The sequence below is a fragment of the Cydia strobilella genome, chromosome 8 (assembly GCF_947568885.1).
Source record: "Cydia strobilella chromosome 8, ilCydStro3.1, whole genome shotgun sequence".
Taxonomy (NCBI): Eukaryota; Metazoa; Arthropoda; class Insecta; order Lepidoptera; family Tortricidae; genus Cydia; species Cydia strobilella.
This window is the reverse complement of record NC_086048.1, coordinates 628,464-652,523: the sequence shown is the minus strand read 5'-3', so window position 1 is coordinate 652,523 and position 24,060 is coordinate 628,464. Positions and strand designations below refer to the sequence as shown.

The 24,060-nt window shown below is 35.3% G+C and overlaps 1 long non-coding RNA gene across 1 annotated transcript in view; it reads left to right on the top strand.

The window, feature by feature from the left end:
* LOC134743440 (uncharacterized) overlaps positions 1–22,497 on the top strand; it is a 208,481-nt gene extending 185,984 nt beyond the window's left edge. Inside the window, exon 2 of the long non-coding RNA XR_010128012.1 lies at positions 22,452–22,497. This is a non-coding gene — a long non-coding RNA (uncharacterized LOC134743440). The remainder of the gene's footprint in view (positions 1–22,451) is intronic.
* The last annotated feature ends 1,563 nt before the right edge of the window (positions 22,498–24,060 follow it).

The window sequence follows — 24,060 nt, the reverse complement described above, 5'->3', positions numbered from 1 at the left end:
CACGCTGAGAGCTAATTACCAAGTCTAGGTAATACCTAAATACCTAGGACCTAGGTGAAATCGTCCGTACCAACTACCTATATAAACAGTTTTATTGCATTAACAACCGTATGCAAACCAGCTAAGATTTATATTTGAAATGAAGTGAAAGAGAAATGAGATGATAGGGATTCGAGCAGTGAAAATTAATAAATAGTGTACCTAGAATGTTGCCTTGGGGTACACCTGCTTAATAAGGAAATGTCTGTTGAACAAAGCTTCTTACAGATATTCATACTTTTAGTATGAAATGCATTTAATCTTGTGCAACAAGTTATATCATTGTTTTTACTGTATAGTGGCAGACTGTTTTTAAATTTTAGGAATACATACTTTTATTTTGTATCCTCAACTATCCTGTCTCCTTTTGTTGCCATTCTCTTGTCTCCTTTTTGTTCTAATTTTTACTTTAAATATGTTGTGCCTACTTCGCTCATCTTATTTGAAACTATTTTAATCTTTGTTAATTCAGTTTATAGATGAAATTTCAAATCATATTCTAGCCTGAAATACAATAATTAAAATTTAAACTAAGCCCTTTGACAGCGCAGAATTAAATCCAAAACCCCGAGATTCAACCCGAGATAAAACTACAAGTCTAGTTACTCCCAGGGCACCTATATACCGGCTTTTATACCTAGTAATGAGCCCGCTCTCAAAGGACGAGGTGGGGGTGGGGGGTGGTTTGGAGGTAAAAGCCACTCTAATTATGAAAGAAGATTGAGTGGCGATATAATGCTTTTGAGAGGTATCTACGGTATAAAATTACTAATTTTGGTTGCTTAAATAGAAAATTAGTTTTAGTGAATTAAGTTATTTTGTCTGCCATTTTAAGTTTAACTTCTTATTCATATTTGAATAAACCCAGTTATGTTACTTTAACTTCAAATGACAACAAAACTTTATTATAGCACATCGGTGGCAAACAAATACGCTTACAGCCCGTCTGATGGTAAGCGTTTGGAGTCACCCATGAACGCTTAATTATATGTGACGTTTTCAACCAAAAGGTACCACATTGTTGCTTGTCGATCAGGTTGATTTCGAATTGAAGCTATATGGAAATAGCGCCTTATTGACAACCGACAATAAGTACCCTTTTGGTTGAAAATGGAACATATATAGTGTGTCGATCTACACTATGGTTCCAAAACCTGGACTTTGAATTTTGTGATCATAGAAATCATACTCATACTGCACACATTTTAAACCAAATCTTGATATACAAAAGACACTTCTTCATTTCGCTATTTATTTAATCTATCTATTTATTACATCTGTGATTAGTTAGGTAACAATAATAATTTAAACATCAGTACCTAGCAGTTTATAGCAACAACTCAATACGAGGAATTCACTATATTTACCTCGTTTAAGTTGTATAAATTCTACAAAATAAATAACCATGCTAGAAAAGCTAATAACATACAAAATAGTTCTCTATTCTATTTACTTTAAAAAAAATAGTAACACTAGCTTGACATTGGTTTGTCCCACCAAAGTAGAGCATATTGAATACCAGAATACCACAAGCCTAATTGCTCCAAATAAAATTCTGATCCACTTCAGAAAATCGCAAATAGGATTGCGACTACATAGTTGCGACCATAAAAGCGTTCTCACACCTAAGTCGGGGAACTTTCACACTAGACGTAATTTATGGCCTCAGCCAGCCATAAAGCCACAAGGTAGCGTTATAGAGCGTTATTCATACATACAAAAGTTTTATGTTATGTCGGTCTTCAGTTTAGAGTTTGGAATGAGGGAAATGAATAATTTCCAATACGGGTACGGGTATGTGATGTGGAATTTATTTACTGACGGCAACATTGTTTGGGGCAATGAATTTTGATTTGTGTTGTGTTTCAATAATATCATCAGATCTTAAAATTGTTAGATGTAAACCTGTACGTAAATAGTTAAAAAAGAACCTTTTTTTGTCCATTAAAAAACGGACTGTCCTATTACTGCTACATAAGTGTGACGTTTTCAAGTAAAAGGTACCACTATGTCGCTTACCATAAGGACGACATTTGCTTATCTTTATACTAATAGCCTGTCAGAACGTTCTTATGGCAAGCGACAATGTGGTACCTTTTGCTTGAAAACGACACGAGTACACAACAATTTGAAAAAAAAATATTGTCCCACGTTGGGCGCCATCTGAATTCTTATAACAATTTCTTCATCTTTGCGTATTTGGTTTAGGAATCTGAGTACGAAGTAGACTAAGTAGGTAATCACAACCCATAGCGCTGAAATAATATGACATTCATATTTATATATCATTATACATTTTTTAAGCCCCACGTTGGGCTCCACCGTTATGCAAAACTAACTCCACATTTTTTGCCTGTAATTCCACTAGTTTCCATCAGATGCGCCTAACTCGGCCGAGAACTCGGTAACTCAGTTCGTTCGCTGAATGCTCGCAATTTGCAGCCTGAATCAATGTTTGGACTGCTGGAATAAACTTCTAACATGTCTCGTACCTTGCTTCTTGTACTGGCAACATGTTTAACATGTTTTACCGTTGCGTATCATGTTTAAATCTAATATTTACTTATTTGAAAATACTATAAAATATTATTTCTTGGGAAACAAATTATTTTCATATCAAATCTCAATCTAAAAAGGTTTTGCAATTAAGCGTACAGACACATACATATGTTTTTTCGCATTTTTAGTAGTAGTAGTGATTTCCATATTAATTATAGACTTATTCCACCAAATCGAGCCCAAATATGAACTACACTTAAGTAGAATCGATTATGACCTCTGATTCATCCGAGCACTTTTAGGGTTGTTCATAACGCACGTGAGTAATCTGCGGAGGGTCCCCTGTTGGTTTTCTTGTTTATCGAGCCTCTCCGCCGTCAACAGTGTTTGTGGTGGACAATGATTGTGTTCAAGTCAGGAGCGAGAGCTATACAGTTTTTATATTTGTTGTTTCGCGATAGCACCTTGTTAAGAACTGCAAAAGTACATTGAAAATGAAAACATATAAAATGATATTATTAGTCAGTCAATATAATTTTTTACTAGATGTTGTGTTGTAAAACTTCTCTTTCTCAGGATAAATTTTCATTAAGATCTTCTAAGTAAATTGTACATATTAAAGCACGAAGTATTTGAAAGATTTTCAGATCAGCTCATGTGATCTAATTCGATACCTACTTGTGACCCTCTGTATCATTATGGTATACAAAGATACAACTATTAAGCATGCTTTGTGCTAATGCCAGATAAGGCAAACATACACGCACACACACAGTAAGAAAACGATGGTCTCTCGTGCCTCAGTCCACTGCAGACTGACGTGAGCAAACACGCAGGGGAAAGGTGTGGCGTTACATTTAGCTGTCCGTGTTCGACATATCATTTTATGGCACCAAGTTCGTCTACGAGTATTATAATATTCAGAATGAGTGCTAAGTATTAACATTAGAAAACGATGGTCTCTCATGCCTCAGTCCACTGCATACTGACATGAGCAAACACGCAGGGGAAAGGTGTGGCGTTACATCCAGCCGTCCGTGTTCGACATATCATTTTATGGCACCAAGCTAGTTCATCTACGAGTATTATAATATTCAGAATGAATGCTAAGTATTAACATTAGAAAACGATGGTCTCTCATGCCTCAGTCCACTACATACTGACGTGAGTAAACACGCAGGGGAAAGGTGTGGCGTTACATCCAGCCGCCCGTGTTCGACATATCATTGGATGGCGCCGAGTTGGTCGATCTACGATCTATGGCAAACTTTAATAAATTATGGTACAGGACCTGATGATTTATTAAATTGTTATCTACAATTTGCGTGCTCGTTTGACTGTTAATTCTTCTTAATAATAATTTATAATACTCCTTACGCACAGTCAATATCACAGTGTAATAAATCTGAAGCTTGTATGCGGGATGGTTCACTTGTAAAAAAAATTACCTGTAATAAATTGACTTCATTAGAACATTTTTGGTCTTCTCTTCAAACTAAGTATTAATTAAGATCATTATAAATTCCTTGCAAATTGCCCTAAACACTATTTGGCGCATAAGTATAAGTATATTTTAATAATACATATACATAAATCTAATACAAATATATTTTTATAATAATATGTAAGTATAACATAATCCTTATCATAACATTTCTAACCTTTTTTTTGTAACCCCAAAAAAATCTTAAAATAGTTCAACGATAACAGTGACTGTACCTCTAGTCTGACCTCTGAAGCTCTGACTGAAGCGACTGATCAGAAGTTTTCTCTATCAAACGCGATATCGGTATCCTTTCGTTTTTCTAACCTCAAAATAACCTTTCCTCGTTTTAAAACCTTTCAAATAGCGGCGTCACCTCATGTTTGAGGTCGCTGTTTGCGAAGCTAAAATGTTTGCGGATACTCCACTGACCTAGAGGGTTGGATGTGGGCCTTGTGTTTTGGTTTTAAACGTGCAGATCCAATTTCTATATTTTTATGTGATGAAATTATCAAACGCTTTGGGTTATCAGGTAGGTAGGGTATATTTGTTAGGTAAATATATGCCGTTCTCAGATTATATACAGTACCGGCCAATAATATAACCTTTGAGTGTTTTTGTATGACCTTGTATAGAGTAAACAATATAGGTTAATTAGTAGATTGCATATTTTACTAGTCATTTTATACAAATATATGATGAATACTGCAATAAAATACTCAGCATATTACTAAAAAATCTGTGCTAAAAAAAATGAAGTTGACAATACATTAAAAAAAAACTTCTATGAAAAAACCATTATATGAGGCCAATTTTTCTCATTGCCCGTACAAAGGAATACTACTAGACTACCTGTAGCAGTGAGGTGGAAATCACTCACAAATATATAAAAAAAGTTATTCCGTAAAAACATGGAGGTGATATATTATTGGCCGGTACTGTAATATGTTTATTTCATGAAATGCCAATTTAGAATTGTTCACTTCACACTTTTTAATTTTGTGGCTAATTTCATGAAATGATCAATTCTTAGATCTGACCACGACATAATGTACATTTATTTTATGTATATATTTATATCAGGTTTATAGAAAAAAAGCAATATTTTTTTGGCAGTTTATTTATTATAACGTACTTTTATTAACGGGCCGGGGTAAAACAGTTTTTTATAATAAATAATATTAATCGCACTTAAACTATCGTGAGACATATTTCAAAATATTTATCAGTACGATTTAAACTCACTATTATTTTTAGTCGCTTTCGGCGACATGTTTCGGATTCTTTGGGAATCCATCCTCAGGCACGAGTGTCCGCGGCGGTTGTACGTCGTGCACTGCCCGCGCCGCCCGCCTCGTCGCGAAATCCGAAACATGTCGCCAAAAGCGACTAAAAATAATAGTGAGTAAAAACCGTACTTCAGCCAAAAATGCTGAAAACGCAGGTCTAGAAATTTAAGTCCATTCTTGTTTTCTTAACAATATGCACGATATTGGTTTCAGATTATTAATTGTAGTTACCTGTATGTACTATGTGATATCTGAGTGGAAGGGAGTGCTTGAAAGGATGCAAGACAGATATTTTTAGACGTAAGTTAGTTTTTAATTAGTAAATAAGTAGTTTTAAGTCATGAATCCATGTAACGCTTTGACGTAAGCTGTAATGTTATAACTTATAACTTGATTCAATAAGTAAATAAATGTAGATGTAGAGCACATTTAGTGTTTCTACTTATAAACAAACATATTTGTTTAAATTACACAATTTGTTTCAAACACTTTTTGTCTTAAGTCCATTATCATTTAGAAACACATATCGTAACGTATCACGTGTCCTGATACACAAACAACTAATTAACAAACTACTACTTGTGGGTATAATAAACGTTCCTTTCTTTACCAAATGTTGGCAATTCATTTTTTACAAGAACTTCCTATAAAAACTGCTCTAATTTCCCCACTTCCTTCAGCAATGCACTCAACAAGCACTGTAGCAGAAAAATAGCGCCATCATTGCTTTATTATACACCACAATTAGTCCTGGAGCAAAACCGGATAATTCAGGCCATTATCATCAAGGAAACACCCGGTATCTCGACTCAAGGGTGTAGCACAATCTACATAATACATCTGGTTTACAAATTGTGACACCATAATGTTCGGTATAACAAGTGTAGTAATGTTTATTTCAATAAATAAGTTTTTGGCAAAAATTTCATTTTTGGTACAAGCTTTTATCGCTGACTGTACTTTTCTTTCCACGAACAACTAATACTCATCGAGACAATTCTAAAAACCCCAAACACAATTAGGTTGCGTTGTTTTATCACAGAGTTCCTATGGCCACGTCCTGTCTCCATCATCAGATCAGCTCGATGGTACCATAATATTGCATTGTCACCCGATTTACATATGTATGCAAATTTTCAGCTTCAACGGAAACCGGGAAGTGGGTCAAATTTAACTTGCAAGATTTGACCCTTACAGACATGTTACATACATATTTACATAGGTACATTGCAAGTTAATAAAAAGCTTGTAAAAATATTACTTTGGGTAAAGTTGCAAAGACACGATCACCGTCATCATCTTCCTCGCGTTGTCGCATTTTGCCACGGCACATGGGGGCCTGGGGTCCGCTTGGCAACTAATCCCAGGAATTGGCGTGGGCTCTAGTTTTGAGGAAAGCGGCTGCCATCTGACTTTCCAACCTAGAGCAACTAGGCCTTATTGGGATTAGTCCGAGTTCCTCACGATGTTTTCCTTCATCGAAAAGCGACTGGTAAATATGAAATGATATTTCGTACATAAGTTTTGAAAAACTCATTGGTACGAGCCGGGGTTTGAACCTGTGACCTCCGGATTGCAAGTTGCACGCTCTTACCGCTAGGACACCAGCGCTAAAGAAGGAGATCCGTTAATTGGACGTAATTAAGGGAAACAATTCTATCGCACAAAAAATCTGTCAATAAACTTTTAACTTTCTGTCATAACGAAAAATCATTCATTTTATTATTATTTTCGCGAAACTACGTGCAATTTAGCTTAGGCCCGTCAATATTAAAAATGAAAAGTTTTTAAAAGTGCTTTGGCAATTACTATGACTGACAGATAGCCAATTAGATCTTTGCTTTAGAAAAATACCTGAACGTCACTAAAAATAAGTTAAACCCTGACCAGAAATATATGATCATTGTCAAGAGGGCGCTCGGCTGTTATTCTCATGTATAGGGTGACAGTTCAGCATAGTATGAAAAAATTAGTTCCAGTGAAATTCCGCAACATGGCGCGTGATCATATATATTCCTGGTCAGGCTTTCTCAATTTAGACTGACAGCGCCACATGTTTAAAACACAATGAAGGTATTTCAATAAACAAATCTATCTGAATTCCATTTTCAATATTTATCTCCATTGTTTCTAGACAACAGGAATCCGGAATCCGAGTAGGAAATATATTTTAGGCGGTAAACACATCTATTCCTGTAAGGTTATCAGATCAGCTGTCTCCGACCATTGGACACACGACCGAAAGTATTTCACACATTTATGCTCATACATAACACGTAAGTGACATTCGAAAATTCATTCAATTGTATATCTTATTCTCTTGCAATAAATTTCAATTTCAAATTGAGTTTCTACTGTCACATACGGTTGTTTATCGTATTACGTAGATTACGCGTTGCCTGTCGCCGCGCCGTGTCAAAATAAAATATTATATCCGGTGTTTTAACAACAAAACTATGTTTTATATAAACATCTAAAAGCATTAAATCAGAAAACGATGCAGTCTAATATCGATTTAGTTGCCTTTCAATTAGATCTAATTTCTTTTGTTTTTATACGGTTTTAATCCCTTTAAAGATGATATATTTAAATGGAGTGATTTATATGTTTGACATACGCATTTTGACGAAGCTTTCGCCCTTGTACTACACCAAAGTTTGCATTCCTAATAAATTAACTAAATAATACCTAATAATATCACATACTTATAAATGTGTAGTGTAAAAACCGGCCAAGTGCGAGTCGGACTCGCGCACGAAGGATTCCGTACCATTACGCAAAAAACGGCAAAAAAATCGTATGGGAGCCCCACTTAAATATTTATTTTATTCTGTTTTTAGTATTTGTTGTTATAGCGGCAACAGAAATACATCTGTGAAAATTTCAACTGTCTAGCTATCACGGTTCATGAGACACAGCCTGGTGACAGACGGACAGACAGAAAGACAGACAGCGGAGTCTTAGTAATAAGGTCCCGTTTTTACCCTTTGGGTACGGAACTCTAAAAATTAGCTTGTTATTACGCGAAAAGTTAAACATACAAATGTGTATGACCCATGTGTCGTTTCTATTTTCTTTGACGTAAGAACTCTATCACAACTCTCCACAAAGCACTATCTCTAGGTAGAGTAAACTAGCAGCACAAAGAGTCTAATCGCGAGAGCCGCATGATAATCCCGGGCCTGATTAGCCCCGAGAGCCTTTTAAAAGCCCTTAAAAGGTACTGCCGGGAAGCGACAAAGATTATGGAAACAGATATCGAAACACTTTGGAGAATCTTGTACTAGTGGACATTTTTCCTATAAGGCGGAGATGAGAGTTCGAGACGTGCGTCAATTAACCATTAGGTACCAATGCTTTGTTGACTGCCTGTTGAAAAAGTAAAGGTTTTTTTATGGTTCCGTACCCAAAGGGTAAAAACAGGACCCTATTACTAAGACTCCACTGTTGGTCTGTCTGTCTGTCACCAGGCTGTATCTCATGCACCGTGATAGCTAGACGGTTAACATTTTCACAGATGATGTATTTCTGTTGTCGCTATAACAACAAATACTAAAAAGTACGGAACCCTCGGTGGGCAAGTCCGACTCGCACTTTCCCGGTTTTTGTTAACACGCCTTAGGGAGACGCACACATGTTTCGTCACCATGGCTAGTTAGTACACATACCTACATGATCTGTCAAAGTTTTCACATCACTGTAGAGTAAATAGGTGGGTATTTGTTGATTAAATACATAAATTAGGTTGCCTTTTTCACTGAGTTTCACTGAGGCGGAGCGAATAGTAGACCGATAGTGGGACCATATTTTTGACCTTAAAGTTATGATAATTCTAAAGAAGGAAAAGTGATGCTTATATGGCAGGGGACATGTTTTTAAGCATATTTGTAATTTAAGACGAAAAGTTAGAACGAGCGTTAGGTATAAATTAGGTATTTATATATTTTGATTGATGCTTTTTGAATATTGAATTAAAGTGCAAAGTTTAAGCTTCATCGTTTAAATTATGTATGACTCTTTAAACTGTTACATTTTTAGAAAAAAAATTAACGTGCTTCTTTGTCAAACTAAAATTAGCTTATTATTTTGTCGATATTGAATTAAAGTTTTAAAAATCCACAATAATATATCTAAATTCTTAAGTTAATAGACAAGGCCGAAAAATTAGAAAAATAGGATTGCTGCTTAAATTTTAATATGCGTTTTTTGTCCTGTAAGGTCCAATATTGAATTAAAGTCTATAAAGATAAGTTTCATACTATAAAATAATATATGCAACCATATTATGAAAAGTAAGAAATTTCTGTGTATAGCTTCCATTGTTATAGCCAAATCTATTTAAAAAGGCGCGAAATTCATACATACGCCGCGCTGGTCCGTCAAGGTGCCGGCGCGGCACGCGGGAGCCTATCGTAGCATTCGTATCTATCTATACCTATAGGTACCTCGCCCGGTCGGTTTCTTGTCATTCATTAGTTTGTTTACCGTGCACATAAATTAGATGCCGATATTACGTGAAATTAATGTAATTATGACTTCAAAATGAGTACAAAATGTTTGTTATGTGGACTGATTATTTGTAGTTACTTAGTGGTCCGAGAGCTGGTAGACATTTTGGAGTAGGTCCTTGAGGCAAGCTGAAAATTTGCCTGATACTTCTCCTATCATACCCTAACTCAGCACTGGAGGTCTGGCTGCAGGGTAGCGGGGCTACATCAACCCTTATATTTTTTAAGATTTTTTAGAGCTCCAAAAAAGTTCGTGAGGCAATCTGTAATTTTTACAGGTTGAAGTTAAGTATCTAAATAGTCACAAAAAAATAAGCCTGAACATTTGGTCGGGTCTTTGACCTTGCCAGAAGATCTAAAAAGTAACCGTATGGCACTTACTCGTACGTAAAATTAAGTTTGTCTACTATAGTAATTGTATGCATTACAAAGTTATTTTTGTAGTACAGTAAATTAAAGACTACTAGGTAGGATGTACAGTCAGCAATACTATTCGCTTAGCACCGTTGCATACAAACTTCTTTACAGGGGTGGTATCTTTTCTCTGCAGCTGACTGTACAATGTGATTGTAACTATGACGATGGTGTATATTTATGATGTATGTTATTTATTGTGTTTTTTGTATGTTACTTAAGGGCTTCTGTTAAGGGAACGAAAATTTGATTATTTAAGCCCTGTAAATATTTTTTTCTGTTTTTTTTTTCTATTTGTTTTTTTTTAATGTTTATTAAGGGTCCACTGCAGGCGAACGAAAATGTTTATTATTTTGCGCTACGGCACACGGTTTAGGAGATACAGAATTATAAAGGTTTTTTGTGTTTTTTTTTAATATATTAATTAAGGGTTTCTTAGTGGAACGAAAATTTGATTATTTTTGCGCTCCGCTGCACGGTTTAGGAGATACAGCCCTCTAAAAAAAAAATGTTTTTTTTTTCTTTTCTTTTTAAATGTTAATTAAGTTGAACGAAAATTTTATTATTTTACGCTACGACGCTATTATTAAATTATGTTAGATTTTGAAATTTTTATATTAAATATATCTACTTATATATAAAGTTGAAGTTTGGTTATTGAATTTTATATTAAATAAATATACAAAAAAAGAAATATAGGGCTGTATCTCCTAACCCGTCCGTCGTAGCGCAAAAATAATAAAATTTTCGTTCCCCTTTAAAAACACTTTTAATATACAAAAAACACAATGAAACACAATAAGAAAAAAAAAACTCTACACGGCTGTATCTCCTAAGCCGAGCGTCGTAATATTAAAAAAAAAAAAACCAAAAAAATCTTTATAAGGCTGTACCTCTGAACCGTGGGTCGTAGAGTAAAATAATAAAATTTTCGTTCAACTTAATTAACATTTAAAAAGAAAAAAAAAACAGAAATTTTTTTTTTGAGGGCTGTATCTCCTAAACCATGCGTTGTAGCGCAAAAACAATCTAATTTTCGTTCCCCTTTGTACCCCTAAGTAACATACAGAAAACACAATGAAAAACTAAAAAGAAAAAGAAAGAAAAAATCTTTATAGGGTTGTATCTCCTAAACCGTGCGACGGAGCGCAAAAATAATCAAATTTTCGTTCCATTGCAGTGGACCCTTAGTTAACATTAAAAAAAAAACAAAAAAAAAACAGAAATAGTACATTTCGATGCTAGTGCGGAAAGTATGTCATACTTTACATACTTTCGAAGAATGACATTTCCGCACGTGTATCGAACGACGTTTTTTAATACCGTTGCGAAAAAATAAGAAAAACAACAAGTAAGGTATTCGAATCTTTTATATTATTAATTCTGTGACATTATTGACATTAGACTTATATTGACCGGGATATAGACCGTGATTACCTTTTGTTTTATTTGTAAGCTCCCGATATTTCGAAACCACCGTGAATCATTCAAAACTCTAATTATTGACATTGACATTATGAAGAGGTGTTTTTATAGCTTTTATTCGACTAGAATGGATTTTGTTATTATTATTGAACCCCTTTTATACAACATTATACACATTGTATTGTTTTACAAATATAAAACATTGTACTATCATTACCTAAATATCGTTATTAACGATTATTTCAATACTCAATACTCAGTAATCAACATAAAAACCTACTGTTAAAGTAAGAATACGAAAAATATAAATATTTCATATTTTATTACTTACCTCTTCATCATTATAACACGTCTATTTTTTTAAATATTGAATATTGAAAAACCGTTCTTAATAAGTTGTCTGAATAGAACGGAATGCCTGTCAAAGGAGAGGCGTTTTTTATTTCTGCTTTAAATTTCCAAAGGAAACATTCGATATTGTTTTTATAAATGTACGATACACAAATAATCGTAATTAACGATATTTGGGTAATAATAGTACAATGTTTTATATGTACAATTGTCTTATAGAACATGCATTTAAAAAAAAATCTTTCATTGAAGTGGGTTCAATAATAATAACACCCAGCTAAAAAAACACCTCTTCATAATGTCAATGTCAATGATGTCACAGAATTAATAATATAAAAGTTTCGAATTCCTTACTTGTTGTTTTTCTTATTTTTTCGCAACTGTATTGAAAAACGTCGTTCGATACACGTGCGGAAATGTCTAATAATGACATACTTTCCGCACTAGCATCGAAATGTCCTATTACAGGGCTGTATCTCATAAATCGTGCGTTGTAGCGCAAAACTAATCTAATTTTCGTTCCTCTTTGAGAAACCCGTAAGTAACATTCAAAAAACATAATCGAACAACAAAGAAGAAAACAAAAAAATAAAAAATCTTTATAGGGTTGTATCTCCTAAACCGTGCGTTGTAGCGCAAAAATAATCTAATTTTCGTTCCCCTTTGAAAAGCCCCTAAGTAACATACAAAACACACAATGAAAAACTAAAAAGAAAACAAACAAAGAAAAAAATGTTTATAGGGTTGTATCTCCTAAACCGTGCGTCGGAGCGAAAAGCAAAAATAATTAAATTTTTGTTCCACTTTAAGAAACCCTTATTAATATTTAAAAGATACAACCCTATAAAGATGTTTTAATTTTTTGTTTTCTTTTTTGTTTTTCATTGTATTTTTTGAATGTTACTTACGGGTTTTTCAAACGAGAACGAAAATTAGATTATTTTTGCGCTTCAACGCACGGTTTAGGAGAGACAGCCCTGTAAAGATATTTTTCTGTTTTTTTTTGTTCGTTGTTTAATGTTAACTAAGGGTCCACTGCAATGGAACGAAAATTTTATTATTTTGCGCTACGATGCACGGTTTAGGAGATACAGCCTTATAAAGATTTTTTTTTAAATATAAATTAAGGGTTTCTTAAAGTGGAATGAAATTTTGATTATTTTTGCGCTACGACGCACGGTTTAGGAGTTACAGCCGTGTAAATATTTTTTTCGTTTTTTTTTTGTTTTTTCTTATATTAAAAAAGGGTTTCTTAGAGGCAAAGAAGATATAATAAGATAGAGTGGTACTGTTATAGTAAATTTTGTAACCGCTTTAAATTCACTGCCATCTATCGACATACTTTAAAACTAAAAATGAAGATTTATAAAAATACGTTAAAATGTATTTAAATATGGATAAATGATTTTTTTATTTGCATTAATTATTTTTATATGATTTTGACCCATGTTCTTTCACTGATATGCGTTAAAATTATAAATAACAAACGAAACCGTCAACGCCATCTATACGAGAGTAAGCCAAAACTAGTGGCGCCCTCTGATCGAGAATCAAATTTTCGTGATTTTCGAGGCACGTTTTTTCCTTAGACTGTATCCATCTATTACGGAGTTATATCTATCTTTGTTAGAGGGGAACGAACATTTTACTTTTTTTGCGCCCGACGCACGGTTTAGGAGATACAGCCCTATAAAAAGATTGTTTTCTTTGTTTTTTTCTTTTATGTTTTCATTGTGTTTTTTGTATGTTACTTAGGGGCTTCTGATAGGGGAACGAAAATTTGATTATTTTTGCGCTATAACGAACGGTTTAGGAGATACAGCCCTGTAAATATTTTTTTTGTTTTTTTTTTCTGATTTTTTTTTTAATGTTTATTAAGGGTCCACTGCAGGCGGACGAAAATGTTATTATTTTGTGCTACGGCGCACGGTTTAGGAGATTAAGCCTTATACGGATTTTTTGTGTTTTTTTTATACCTATATTAATTAAGGGTTTCTTAAAGTGGAACGAAAATTTGATTATTTTTGCGCTCCGTCGCACGAATTAGGAGATTTAACCCTATAAAGATTTTTTCTTTGTTTTTCATTGTGTTTTTTGTATGTTAATTAGAGGTTTCTCAAAGGGGAACGAAAACTAGATTATTTTTGCTCTACAACGCACGGTTTAGGAGATACAGCCCTCTAAAGAATTTTTTTCCTTTTTTCTTTTTTTTAAATGTTAATTAAGGGTCCACTGCAGTTGAACGAAAATTTTATTATTTTGCGCTACGACGCACGGTTCAGGAGATACAGCCTTATAAAGATTTTTTCGTTTTTTTTTTAAATATTAATTGAGGGTTTCTTAAAGTGGATCGAAAATTTGATGATTGTTTTTGTGCTACGACGCGCGGTTTAGGAGATACAGCCGTGTAAAGATTTTTTTTTCTTTTTGTGTTTCATTGTACGACCGGTCTGGCCTAGTGGGTGACCCTGCCTGTGAAGCCGATGGTCCTGGGTTCGAATTCCGGTAAGGGCATTTATTTGTGTGATGAACACAGATATTTGTTCCTGAGTCATGGGTGTTTTCTATGTATTTGTATATTATATATATCGTTGTCTGAGTACCCATAATACAAGCCTTCTTGAGCTTACTGTGGGACTGTCAATCTGTGTAAGAATGTCCTATAATATTTATTTATTTATTTATTGTGTTTTTTGTATATTGAAAGAGGGGAACGAATTTTTTTTTATTTTTGCGCTGCGACGGACGGTTTAGGAGATACAGCCCTATATATATTTTTTTGTTTATTATTGTTTTTTTTGTATGTTATATAATATAAAATTCCATAACCAAAATTCAAATTTTTATATAAGTAGATATACTCAATATAAAAATTTCAAAATCTAACATAACTTTTAATAGAAATGTCCTCATACATCATAAATATACACCATCTTCATAGTTACAATCACATTGTACAGTTAGCTGCAGAGAAAAGAGACCACCCCTGTATAGGTTTGTATGCAAAGGTGCTAAGCGAATAGTATTGCTGACTGTACATCCTACCTAGTGGTCTTTAATTTACTACAAAAATAACTTTGTAATGCATACACTTTGTTTAGTAGACAAACATAATTTTGCGTGCAAAAATAACTGCAATGCATACGCTTTGTATAGTAGAGAAACTTAATTTTGTGTGCAAAGATAACTTTGTAATGCATACAATTTGTATAGTAAACAAACTTAATTTTGCGTGCAAGTAAGTGCCATACTTTTTAGATCGCCTGGCAAGGTTAAAGACACGACACGACCAAATGTTCTGGTTTATTATTTTTATGACTATTTAGATACTTAATTTTAACCTGTTAAAATACAGATTGCTTTTAGAACATTTTTTTGAATTTTGTGAAATATTATTTTGCACGCGTCTAGCAAGGTTAGGTTACCCGCTAGCCCGTTGATCTATATACCGTTGATCTACCTATATATCAATACCGTTTGATCGCTGCCTCGGCGGCGCACAGCGCGGCGCGCGCGAACATGCCGCGCGTTTGAAATGTAACGTAAATATAAGCACGGAATGCATACGTATCAGTATTTAGTGACGCACAAATTTTATATTTCTAATCTTTTGTGTGGGAACTAAGATCATTGTCATGACCGTTTAATATTAACTCTACAAACTTTAATTCAATTTTGGCTATACTGCTTAACTAGAAATCAATATCTAGAGAAGCACATTGTCTACATTTCTAATTTTTTACAAGTATAATAAGCTGATCCATAATATCGTAATTTTGCAATATCAGCTACTCTAATTATTTATTTACAAAATAATTCATGTTTTTAAGTTCACCAGAAAGCACATGTTCCAGATTTCTAAAAACCGAATATTGTGTATAAATTAAAGTGGTATTGAATATGTTAAAGTTTTTTGTAACTTTAATTCTATATTTACAAAGTTATTAGCAGAAATTAAAATATTTCAATATATCCGAACGCTCACCCTAAAAATTTCTAACTTTTTACGAAAGTCTTATTTAACATGCTAACAATGACATATCGAAAAAGAAAAAACTTTAATATTATCTAAACCCATTTTTGTTCTACCGCTGGTCTATAGTATTGGTTGTAATCCAGCAGAGCGGAGAATTTCCCTGCATTTCCTGCACGTCTCCTCTCATCTCCACCTCAGTGGAAAGTCAGCCTTAAATACATTCCATCCTACAATTACCTTGTTCTGTCCACGTACTATGTAGGATCTCACGGGCGAATTCGAACAATGATCTAGATATGAACTATAGATATCCACTAGATATGAAACAGAAACGATAACGAGATATTTAAGAAAGTCATGTCAAATTTGACATTTCCGCGATTCCGAATGTTCTCTTGAACGATCTCTAAGATTTGCTTAACATATTACTTAGACATCCAATGGATAGCTAATGGATATCCCAAAACCTCACAATAATTGTAGCGTTAAATGACAATTGGTTTCTCGAACCGAAACGCAAAAGATAACTAGTTGAGAACTAAACTGTAACGTATCTATTAGATCTCGTATCGTTCTCGTATCTAGTAATTGTCACGTTGTTCGAATTTACCGGTATGTAGGATCTCAGTTTCTGACAAGTTTGTCGGAACCGGATTGATAGCCCTCTACAACTGTATAATCTTTGCCCTGCCAGGCGTTCTCATTACGCGGCGTAATGAATGCCCGCGCACGACCACACGGCACCTCCGCATGTTTGCTTCCATATAGGTATCCATATATTATAGGTATCCATATATTATAGGTATCCATATAGGTATCCTAGGTAAATACCTAATTTAGGGTTAGGTACACTTTTGACGTCTTATTAATGTATCACTCAATCATATCATATCACACCGCTCTTAACCAACTGATTGTTAATTTTTGTAATAACTAGTTTTGTCTGCGTGTAATGACCATTTCCGTAAAACGCACTGATAAGTCCTTCCCGGGACTCAAGACTCAAGACTCCATGCCAAACATCTAGGTATTCCTAGTTATGCACCAACTCTTAAAAACAACTGCTGCAGCAGTTTAACCCTCAAGGCCCATACAAGAAAAAAGTCCAATATTTACCATTGAAGTTTGAACCTATAGGCACAGGGCGGACACTCACCAAAAAAACTCATCAAAAATCACTTGCGTTTCTATGTGTGAACGGCACGTCTGTACACGCATCATGCGTCATAGTGTGAGTAAGTTGCTTAAAAAGTTAAAAACAGTACTGAGCGGCCAGCAAACGGCCGTCAATCTGCTGTCGCGGGGCGAGGTAATTCGAGTCGGGGCGGGGCGGTGCGTGGCCGTTCTGTATGATAATACTATTAATTATTCTGTGCTATAGGTAATGTAGGAAATATGTGGTATTTTCTATAATCAGAATCATCACAAAGGTGCCCTGATTCTACCTCACTGACCTCAAAAACTAAAGTCCACCGTCAGACCTCCGTCACCGCTCAAAAGATTCAATATGGCCGGGTTCAATTAGTACGTTAATAAAGAGACCGTTTAGGGTTTCATTACATCCTGTATAATGGCCCGTACAAATATTTTTAATCCGCTGCCTCATACATCTTCCGTAGTTCATTTTGCTTGGCCATGCTTTTATTACGTGACCATTCCGAAACTTAAACAACCTAAAATCAACCTTAATATAACCAGCGACGATTTAAATTTGACCAACAAAGTTTCACGACCAACGCTAAGGAACATCTCGCAGTGAAGTGAACTTTATTGGAATATCATTAGGGTTGGAATTAGAATGTAGTTGGAAGAAATACATCAAAAGCCCTGAATAGGTGGACTATGATGGAAATTCCTTTTTTTAATGTGTGGATATTGCTTGGACGCCGGACAGGTAAATATTTTTTTAATTTGACCGTATGTGAATGAATGGATTTCATTATCCCTGTTCGTTCGTTGTACATTCCTTTTGAGTGTTTTGTTTTTGAGTGTTTGATGTTAGGGTAGCATGGCAAGTTTTATTTGTATGGCATATAATTATGTTATTTAGGTTTATCAAGAATTTATTTTTACATTCGTTGATGTTACACAAATAAGTAAAACAGCAGGGATCTACCCGTTCAATGTTAAGTAGCCTTTTTATACTTAGTATCTCAAAATTATTCCATATACCCTAATGTATTTTCTGCCAAAATAACATTATTTGTTAATAAATTAATTTTATATGCCAACCATTATCGATATCCGACAGCGATACTTTTTGTAATTAATTATCCTCCCTCAAACGTTCTCACACGCTCCGAACAATTAATTTAGCCATTCACTCATTCACTTCCACGCGAGCGGTCGCGAATGGGCACGCGCTCACCTTCCGTTCCGTAAGATGCGCACTGAATGAATGAATGGCAAGCGTAATTGCAACGATCGCGGCGCGTGGCGGCGTGTGCGATGCGCTTTATACTGAAGTTCCAAATTCAAATAAAAGACGAAATGCTATCGATTCAACTTTGAACTTTAAGTATATAAATATATGATTGATATTTGAGTGGATTTAGAGGGGATTTAAGTTGTTAGGTTAGGGAAGAATGAGAGGAAACTGTGACAAATGAATGAGTATGAACTTTGAAGCGGCGAATGATTTTGAAGCAATGCGAATGACGTTTACGCTTTCATAGACATTAGAGTGGTTACAATAGTGTATATAATTGGGAAATAGGATTCATTTAAATTGTAAAGATAGATAGATAGCAAGAGTAGATTGCTGTTTGTAATTTGAAGATCATGAATACCCAATTAAAAACCGTTGAAAGACTTTTTGTTGTGAAAAACAAGTTACTCAATTATATAAATTAGCAGGGACTTATAAATACAACGATATGGGTAAACTATTATGTAACTAGTATTTCATTTTATAGTTAAATTTATAAAGTGTGGTTATTTTTTTCATAATTATAATCCGCCGCACCTATATCTATATACCTATCCGTTCCCAAAACATGACCCGTTATTCATGTCTTGTTCAATCAGTAGCATAATAGATAGTTGATGTAGAATTAAAATTAATACAGACTTATGGCGTTATTCATAAACGTGTTATTGGCCTGAATTAGCTAGGAATCGTTTGTCTTTATCTATCATTTTGACATGTATTTGTAAGTAAGGGATAAAACATAATTTAACTAAATCAGGCCCGTAAAGTTTTAAGAAGAAAGAAGAAGAAGAAAGACATTTATTCCATAAAGTACACATACACAGGACAATACAATGAAAGAAAAAAAATTTTTAAAAAAGGAAATTTAAAAATAAGAGCAAAAACAAAAACAAAAAAAAAAACAAAAAATTAAATTATTTACACATTAAAAACATAAAAAAACATAAAAAAAATTAGAATGAGGGGGTAATTTTATCGTCCTTCACATGGTAACGCAATCCTTACTCATTCGTGTTGGTATATACAAACAGCAGTAGTAGTAGCAGCAGTAGTTGCTAAGCAGTCAATGTATTCAAAATAAACTGAACAGTGAACATCGCTCTGCTCACAGTGTAGGTAGATCACTTTAAACCCTCACACGTGTAGTCACTTCTGCTGCTGGTTAAACTAGAATTAAGTATATATAGTTGTCAAACCCATCAAATCTTTCAGCTTCTTAGCCATAAAAGAAAGTGATAACATGAGCAAACAGATAGGTAAATCAGCTAACCTCTTTCAGCCATTGAAATGGAAACAAACCATAGGAAAGCAATGACGCGCGAGCCATTCTATACAAATGATCGATTAGAGATGGGATAATCGCCGAATATCTGTTTATATTTTTCGGCTTTCGTTTATGTATTCTGTTGCGATTGAAACCTGATAACGACATACTATACTCGACGATGACTATACCGAGACCGAGACGATGTATATACTCGTTATCCTCTCAAATGCGAAATACAATGATAGCTACGAGGATTAAGTACTTAAGTAGTACCTAAACAAAAAAATAATAGTGGCTAAAATAATATGAAAATACTTAAGGTTTAATTAACCTTCCCCGGCCCCTGAAGCCTCGGAGCTCGGAGTAAATTACGAGTACAATAAAAAAATAGATAGAATAACAAATATGTGTTTGTGCAGTAAAATGGATGACACTCAGCGAGACCGCTGATTTTCGGTCCCCAACTAAAAACTAATTCTTAGCTAAGTTATTACATAAATAACTAACTTTAATGAGATCCATCTAAGGGTTACACTTACACCCAGCCTAAAGAAACTCATCTGTGGAGTGGGCACTCTAAGGGTCGATACAGACGGACTGCAACCCGACTGCAATTTGTATAGGAACTACACGACGACTGCAAGCCAACTGCAACATCGGCGTGCAGTTCCCATACAAGTTGCAGTCGGGTTGCAGTTGGCAGTCCGTCTGTACCGGCCCTAAGCTTAATTATTTCTCTATTTTTTCGGCTATAGTTTAACCAAAACTCTCACATCCCTAATAAAAATAATTATATGTCTGTCTGTAAATCGACACGGGCTATTAGCAGACGTGTGAGGGATTGGAGGGGGAGGGGGGGCAATAATAAATATTCATCTCGGCTAATGCCAAAAGGAGTAATGACGTGGGAGCGGTTTATGAACATTCACGGGATGAATAGCTTGAGCTGTTATGTAAAGAGTAGTAAATATCGTACCTTTTTAATATGTGTGGAAATGTCTGTCTTTTTTATTAAGTATTGTATCACCAAATAGGTCAGCTAAAAAATGTTCTATACTGTTTATAGGGTTCCGTTCCACAAAAGGGAAAATCACTCGGTCGTCTGTCCGTTAGTCCGTCTATCACAGCCTATCTATGTACTGCGAAACTACTGGATCAATTAAGTTGAAATTTGGTGCCCATAATATATGTAAGACTCATCTTTTCATAACAGGTGTCACAGACAGTCCTATGCAGAGGATGCAAGGAGACAGAAGAAACAGTCTCTCACGTGGTGCTGGAATGCGAAGTGGCCCCATTATACAAGGCAAAACTCGGATCCCCGAGAGACCTCCCCGAGGTCCTACTCAACATCAAAGGTTTGATAGGATTCCTCGAGGAGCTGGGCTGGCAGGACTAGCCCACCCCCCCATGTCACGCAAAATAGGCGCCAGTCGTCGAGTTGCGGAAAATCGCCCGAACTACAATACAATACAATATGTAAGACTTCGACCCTATGATAAAACCCTGATTTGTTTTTACTAATAGGTATTTGCTAACCTCTATTAGGTACAGTGAGGTTCGAAATGCATGGAGAAATTATCAACGAATTCCATTCATAATTTCTCCATGCAATTTCTTATCACACTGTACCTACGCATAACATCGAATACAAAACTCTTTTCTCCCTAGCAAAGGGCGTGAAAAACACAGGACATATAAAAAAGACGTTCATTTAAACAAACCTTAGAACCTACTCCAATAATCAGAAAAGGCAACAGCCTACTTATGCTAAAAACCTCGAAATCACCGTCGAGAATTCGACCATTAAAGCCCTCCTTTACATACTCTCAAATAAAAAGAAAACAAAATATTTTTCATTAAACCCCGCAAACAATGACAATTGAATTGCTCGCAATACCTTTGGAGGATTACGGCGGACTTATTGCGCGTCGGCAATATCCACCACTCCGCTCAAAAGAATAATATGTCTTTATAAAGGCTCCGGGGCTTTCCTTGCCTTACTTCTTACACATTCTTCAGTAAAATGTGAGAGCTCCTGAATCTCGCGAAATATAGTCATTGCATTTTGAACTCTATCTCATATATTCAAAGACAGTTTTCGCTTAACATGTCACTTTCAAGAATAGATTGCATTGTCTTCCAACGTAAATCATTGCGGAATAAGATTCTGTCGCGTGCATTGGAATGTCAACTCAAAACCGTTAATCTTTAGATCGAAACTTCAATGGTAAAGCTACATTTATAAAACTTTTTACATTGTCCTATAATCCCACGTGGCTAAAGGTTGTGGTTTTGACAGATGAATTAAATCTTAATTGAAATGCAATTGTGGAAAAGCCTTACGTTTCTACGAAGAAAGGAAAAGCTAACCTAAAAGCGCGGGAAACTAGAAGTTATATCGTGCTAGGGGATAAAACACAAATTTTATTAGGACAACACCTCGCCTCGATAAACATAATCTTTCATTTGGGATTTTTTACGACACGGTCACTGTTCCATCCTTTTCTTTCTTAAGATGTTTTTTGTCCCCGTCTTTGTCTAAAAGGTGCGTACGACTTTGTTGCGATACTTGCGATAATAGTGAAAATGGAAAAGTAAGTTATCATACATACATAAATAGGACGCATTATATTTGCCTCCGAATATACGACTCCGTCAACAATTTTGTAGGTTTTATCTAGATACAAGTAACTTTAAAACAAATTGCGTTATGAATTGTACATGAAGACTTGATTTTTTTGTTATAAAATGACCACTTACCATCAGGTGGGATCGTGGTCAAACGCCTGCCTATCCATCATAAAAAATAAAAGTTTTCTGTAAAGGGCTCAATTCTGTAAATCAGACTCGGTTCTCTAAAAAGTTAAAAGGAACTAGAGTTTCGACTTAATATGTCTTAATGAGCACTACACACCATTGGATTTGACCTCTTTCGGGTTTATTTACGATATGTACCTCTTATACTCCCGCCACACTATGCTCCTGACGCAGCTCCTTCCGCGATATTGCCCTCTCTGGCCACAGTCTTGTGCCAAAAAAACCGACAAAATAGGTAGGCGTGTACTTACATGACAGAAAGCATGACGAGTAACGTCCACACTGTCTCTCTGCCTACTTTCCTAGCTACTTCCCATGCCACTCGACCAGTGGCATGCCTACCTATTTTGTCGGTTTTTTGTGACAGGACTGTGGCCAGAGAGGGCAATATCGGGGAAGGAGCCGTGTCAGGTGCATAAGATCAGTATAGGTAAAGGTAGGTAGGTGTGGCGGGAGTATAAGAGGTATAAAGGAATTTAAACTATCGTGTCGTGAGACATATTAACTCAGCTAACTTAGCGGTTTCACTCACGTATTGTAAATGGAGACCTAGGCTCTCCGAAACATGTCGCGCGAGTGAAAACACGCGAGTGAAGCCGCTAAGTTAGCTAAGGGGTTTCCTACTCTCATTCTTTCACTGTGTCGTCCATTTTTATCGCAGGGCAGCGTAATGATGATTGGTTCTGGCGGTAAACGGAGGTGGCGGCGACACACGAATTCACTTAGCCCTTAACGCTTGCTTGCCGTGTTCGCATTAATATCAATCCGAACGCACTTTCATCGAATGGTCATTAAGGCAGAGAAAAAAAAACATCACTATACTTTTCAATGTTTTGCATTGTTACGCTTAACAAACTTAAATTCACTTAGCCCAATTATTGCGTTTTTTAAACCCCAAAGGGTAAAAAAGGGTACCCTCTCTGTGCTCTGCTGTGACTCCGCTGTCTGTCTGACCGTATGTCACCAGGCTGTATCTCATGAACCGTGATAGCTAGACAGTTGAAATTTTCATAGATGATATATTTCTGTTGCCGCTATAACAACAAATACTAAAAACAGTATAAAATAAATATTTAAGTGGGATTCCCATACAACAAATGTGATTTTTTTTGCCGTTTTTTGCGTAATGGTACGGAACCCTTAGTGAGCGAGTCCGACTCGCACTTGGCCGGTTTTTAAAGGTTATGTGGTTAGTGATTGTAACACTTGTAACAATAATCAATTTTTTAACATGCAGATACGTCTGCGAGCGATATTCCAAATTTATTATATTAAAGGAAAAAATGGAAAAAGTTACACTTCCGGCAGGATTTGAACCCGCAACCTCCGCAATCCGTGCGTTGCTCTTAACCAATTGATTGAGGCTTCCGTAGCTCAATTGGTTAAGAGCAACGCACGGATTGCGGAGGTTGCGGGTTCAAATCCTGCCGGAAGTGTAACTTTTTCCATTTTTTCCTTTAATATAAAAAAACTTGTAACAATGTAATCAATTTATCAATGAAAATGACAGTGACAGTGACAGTGACAATGCTTAGGTAATGTAACGTGTAAGTAAGTA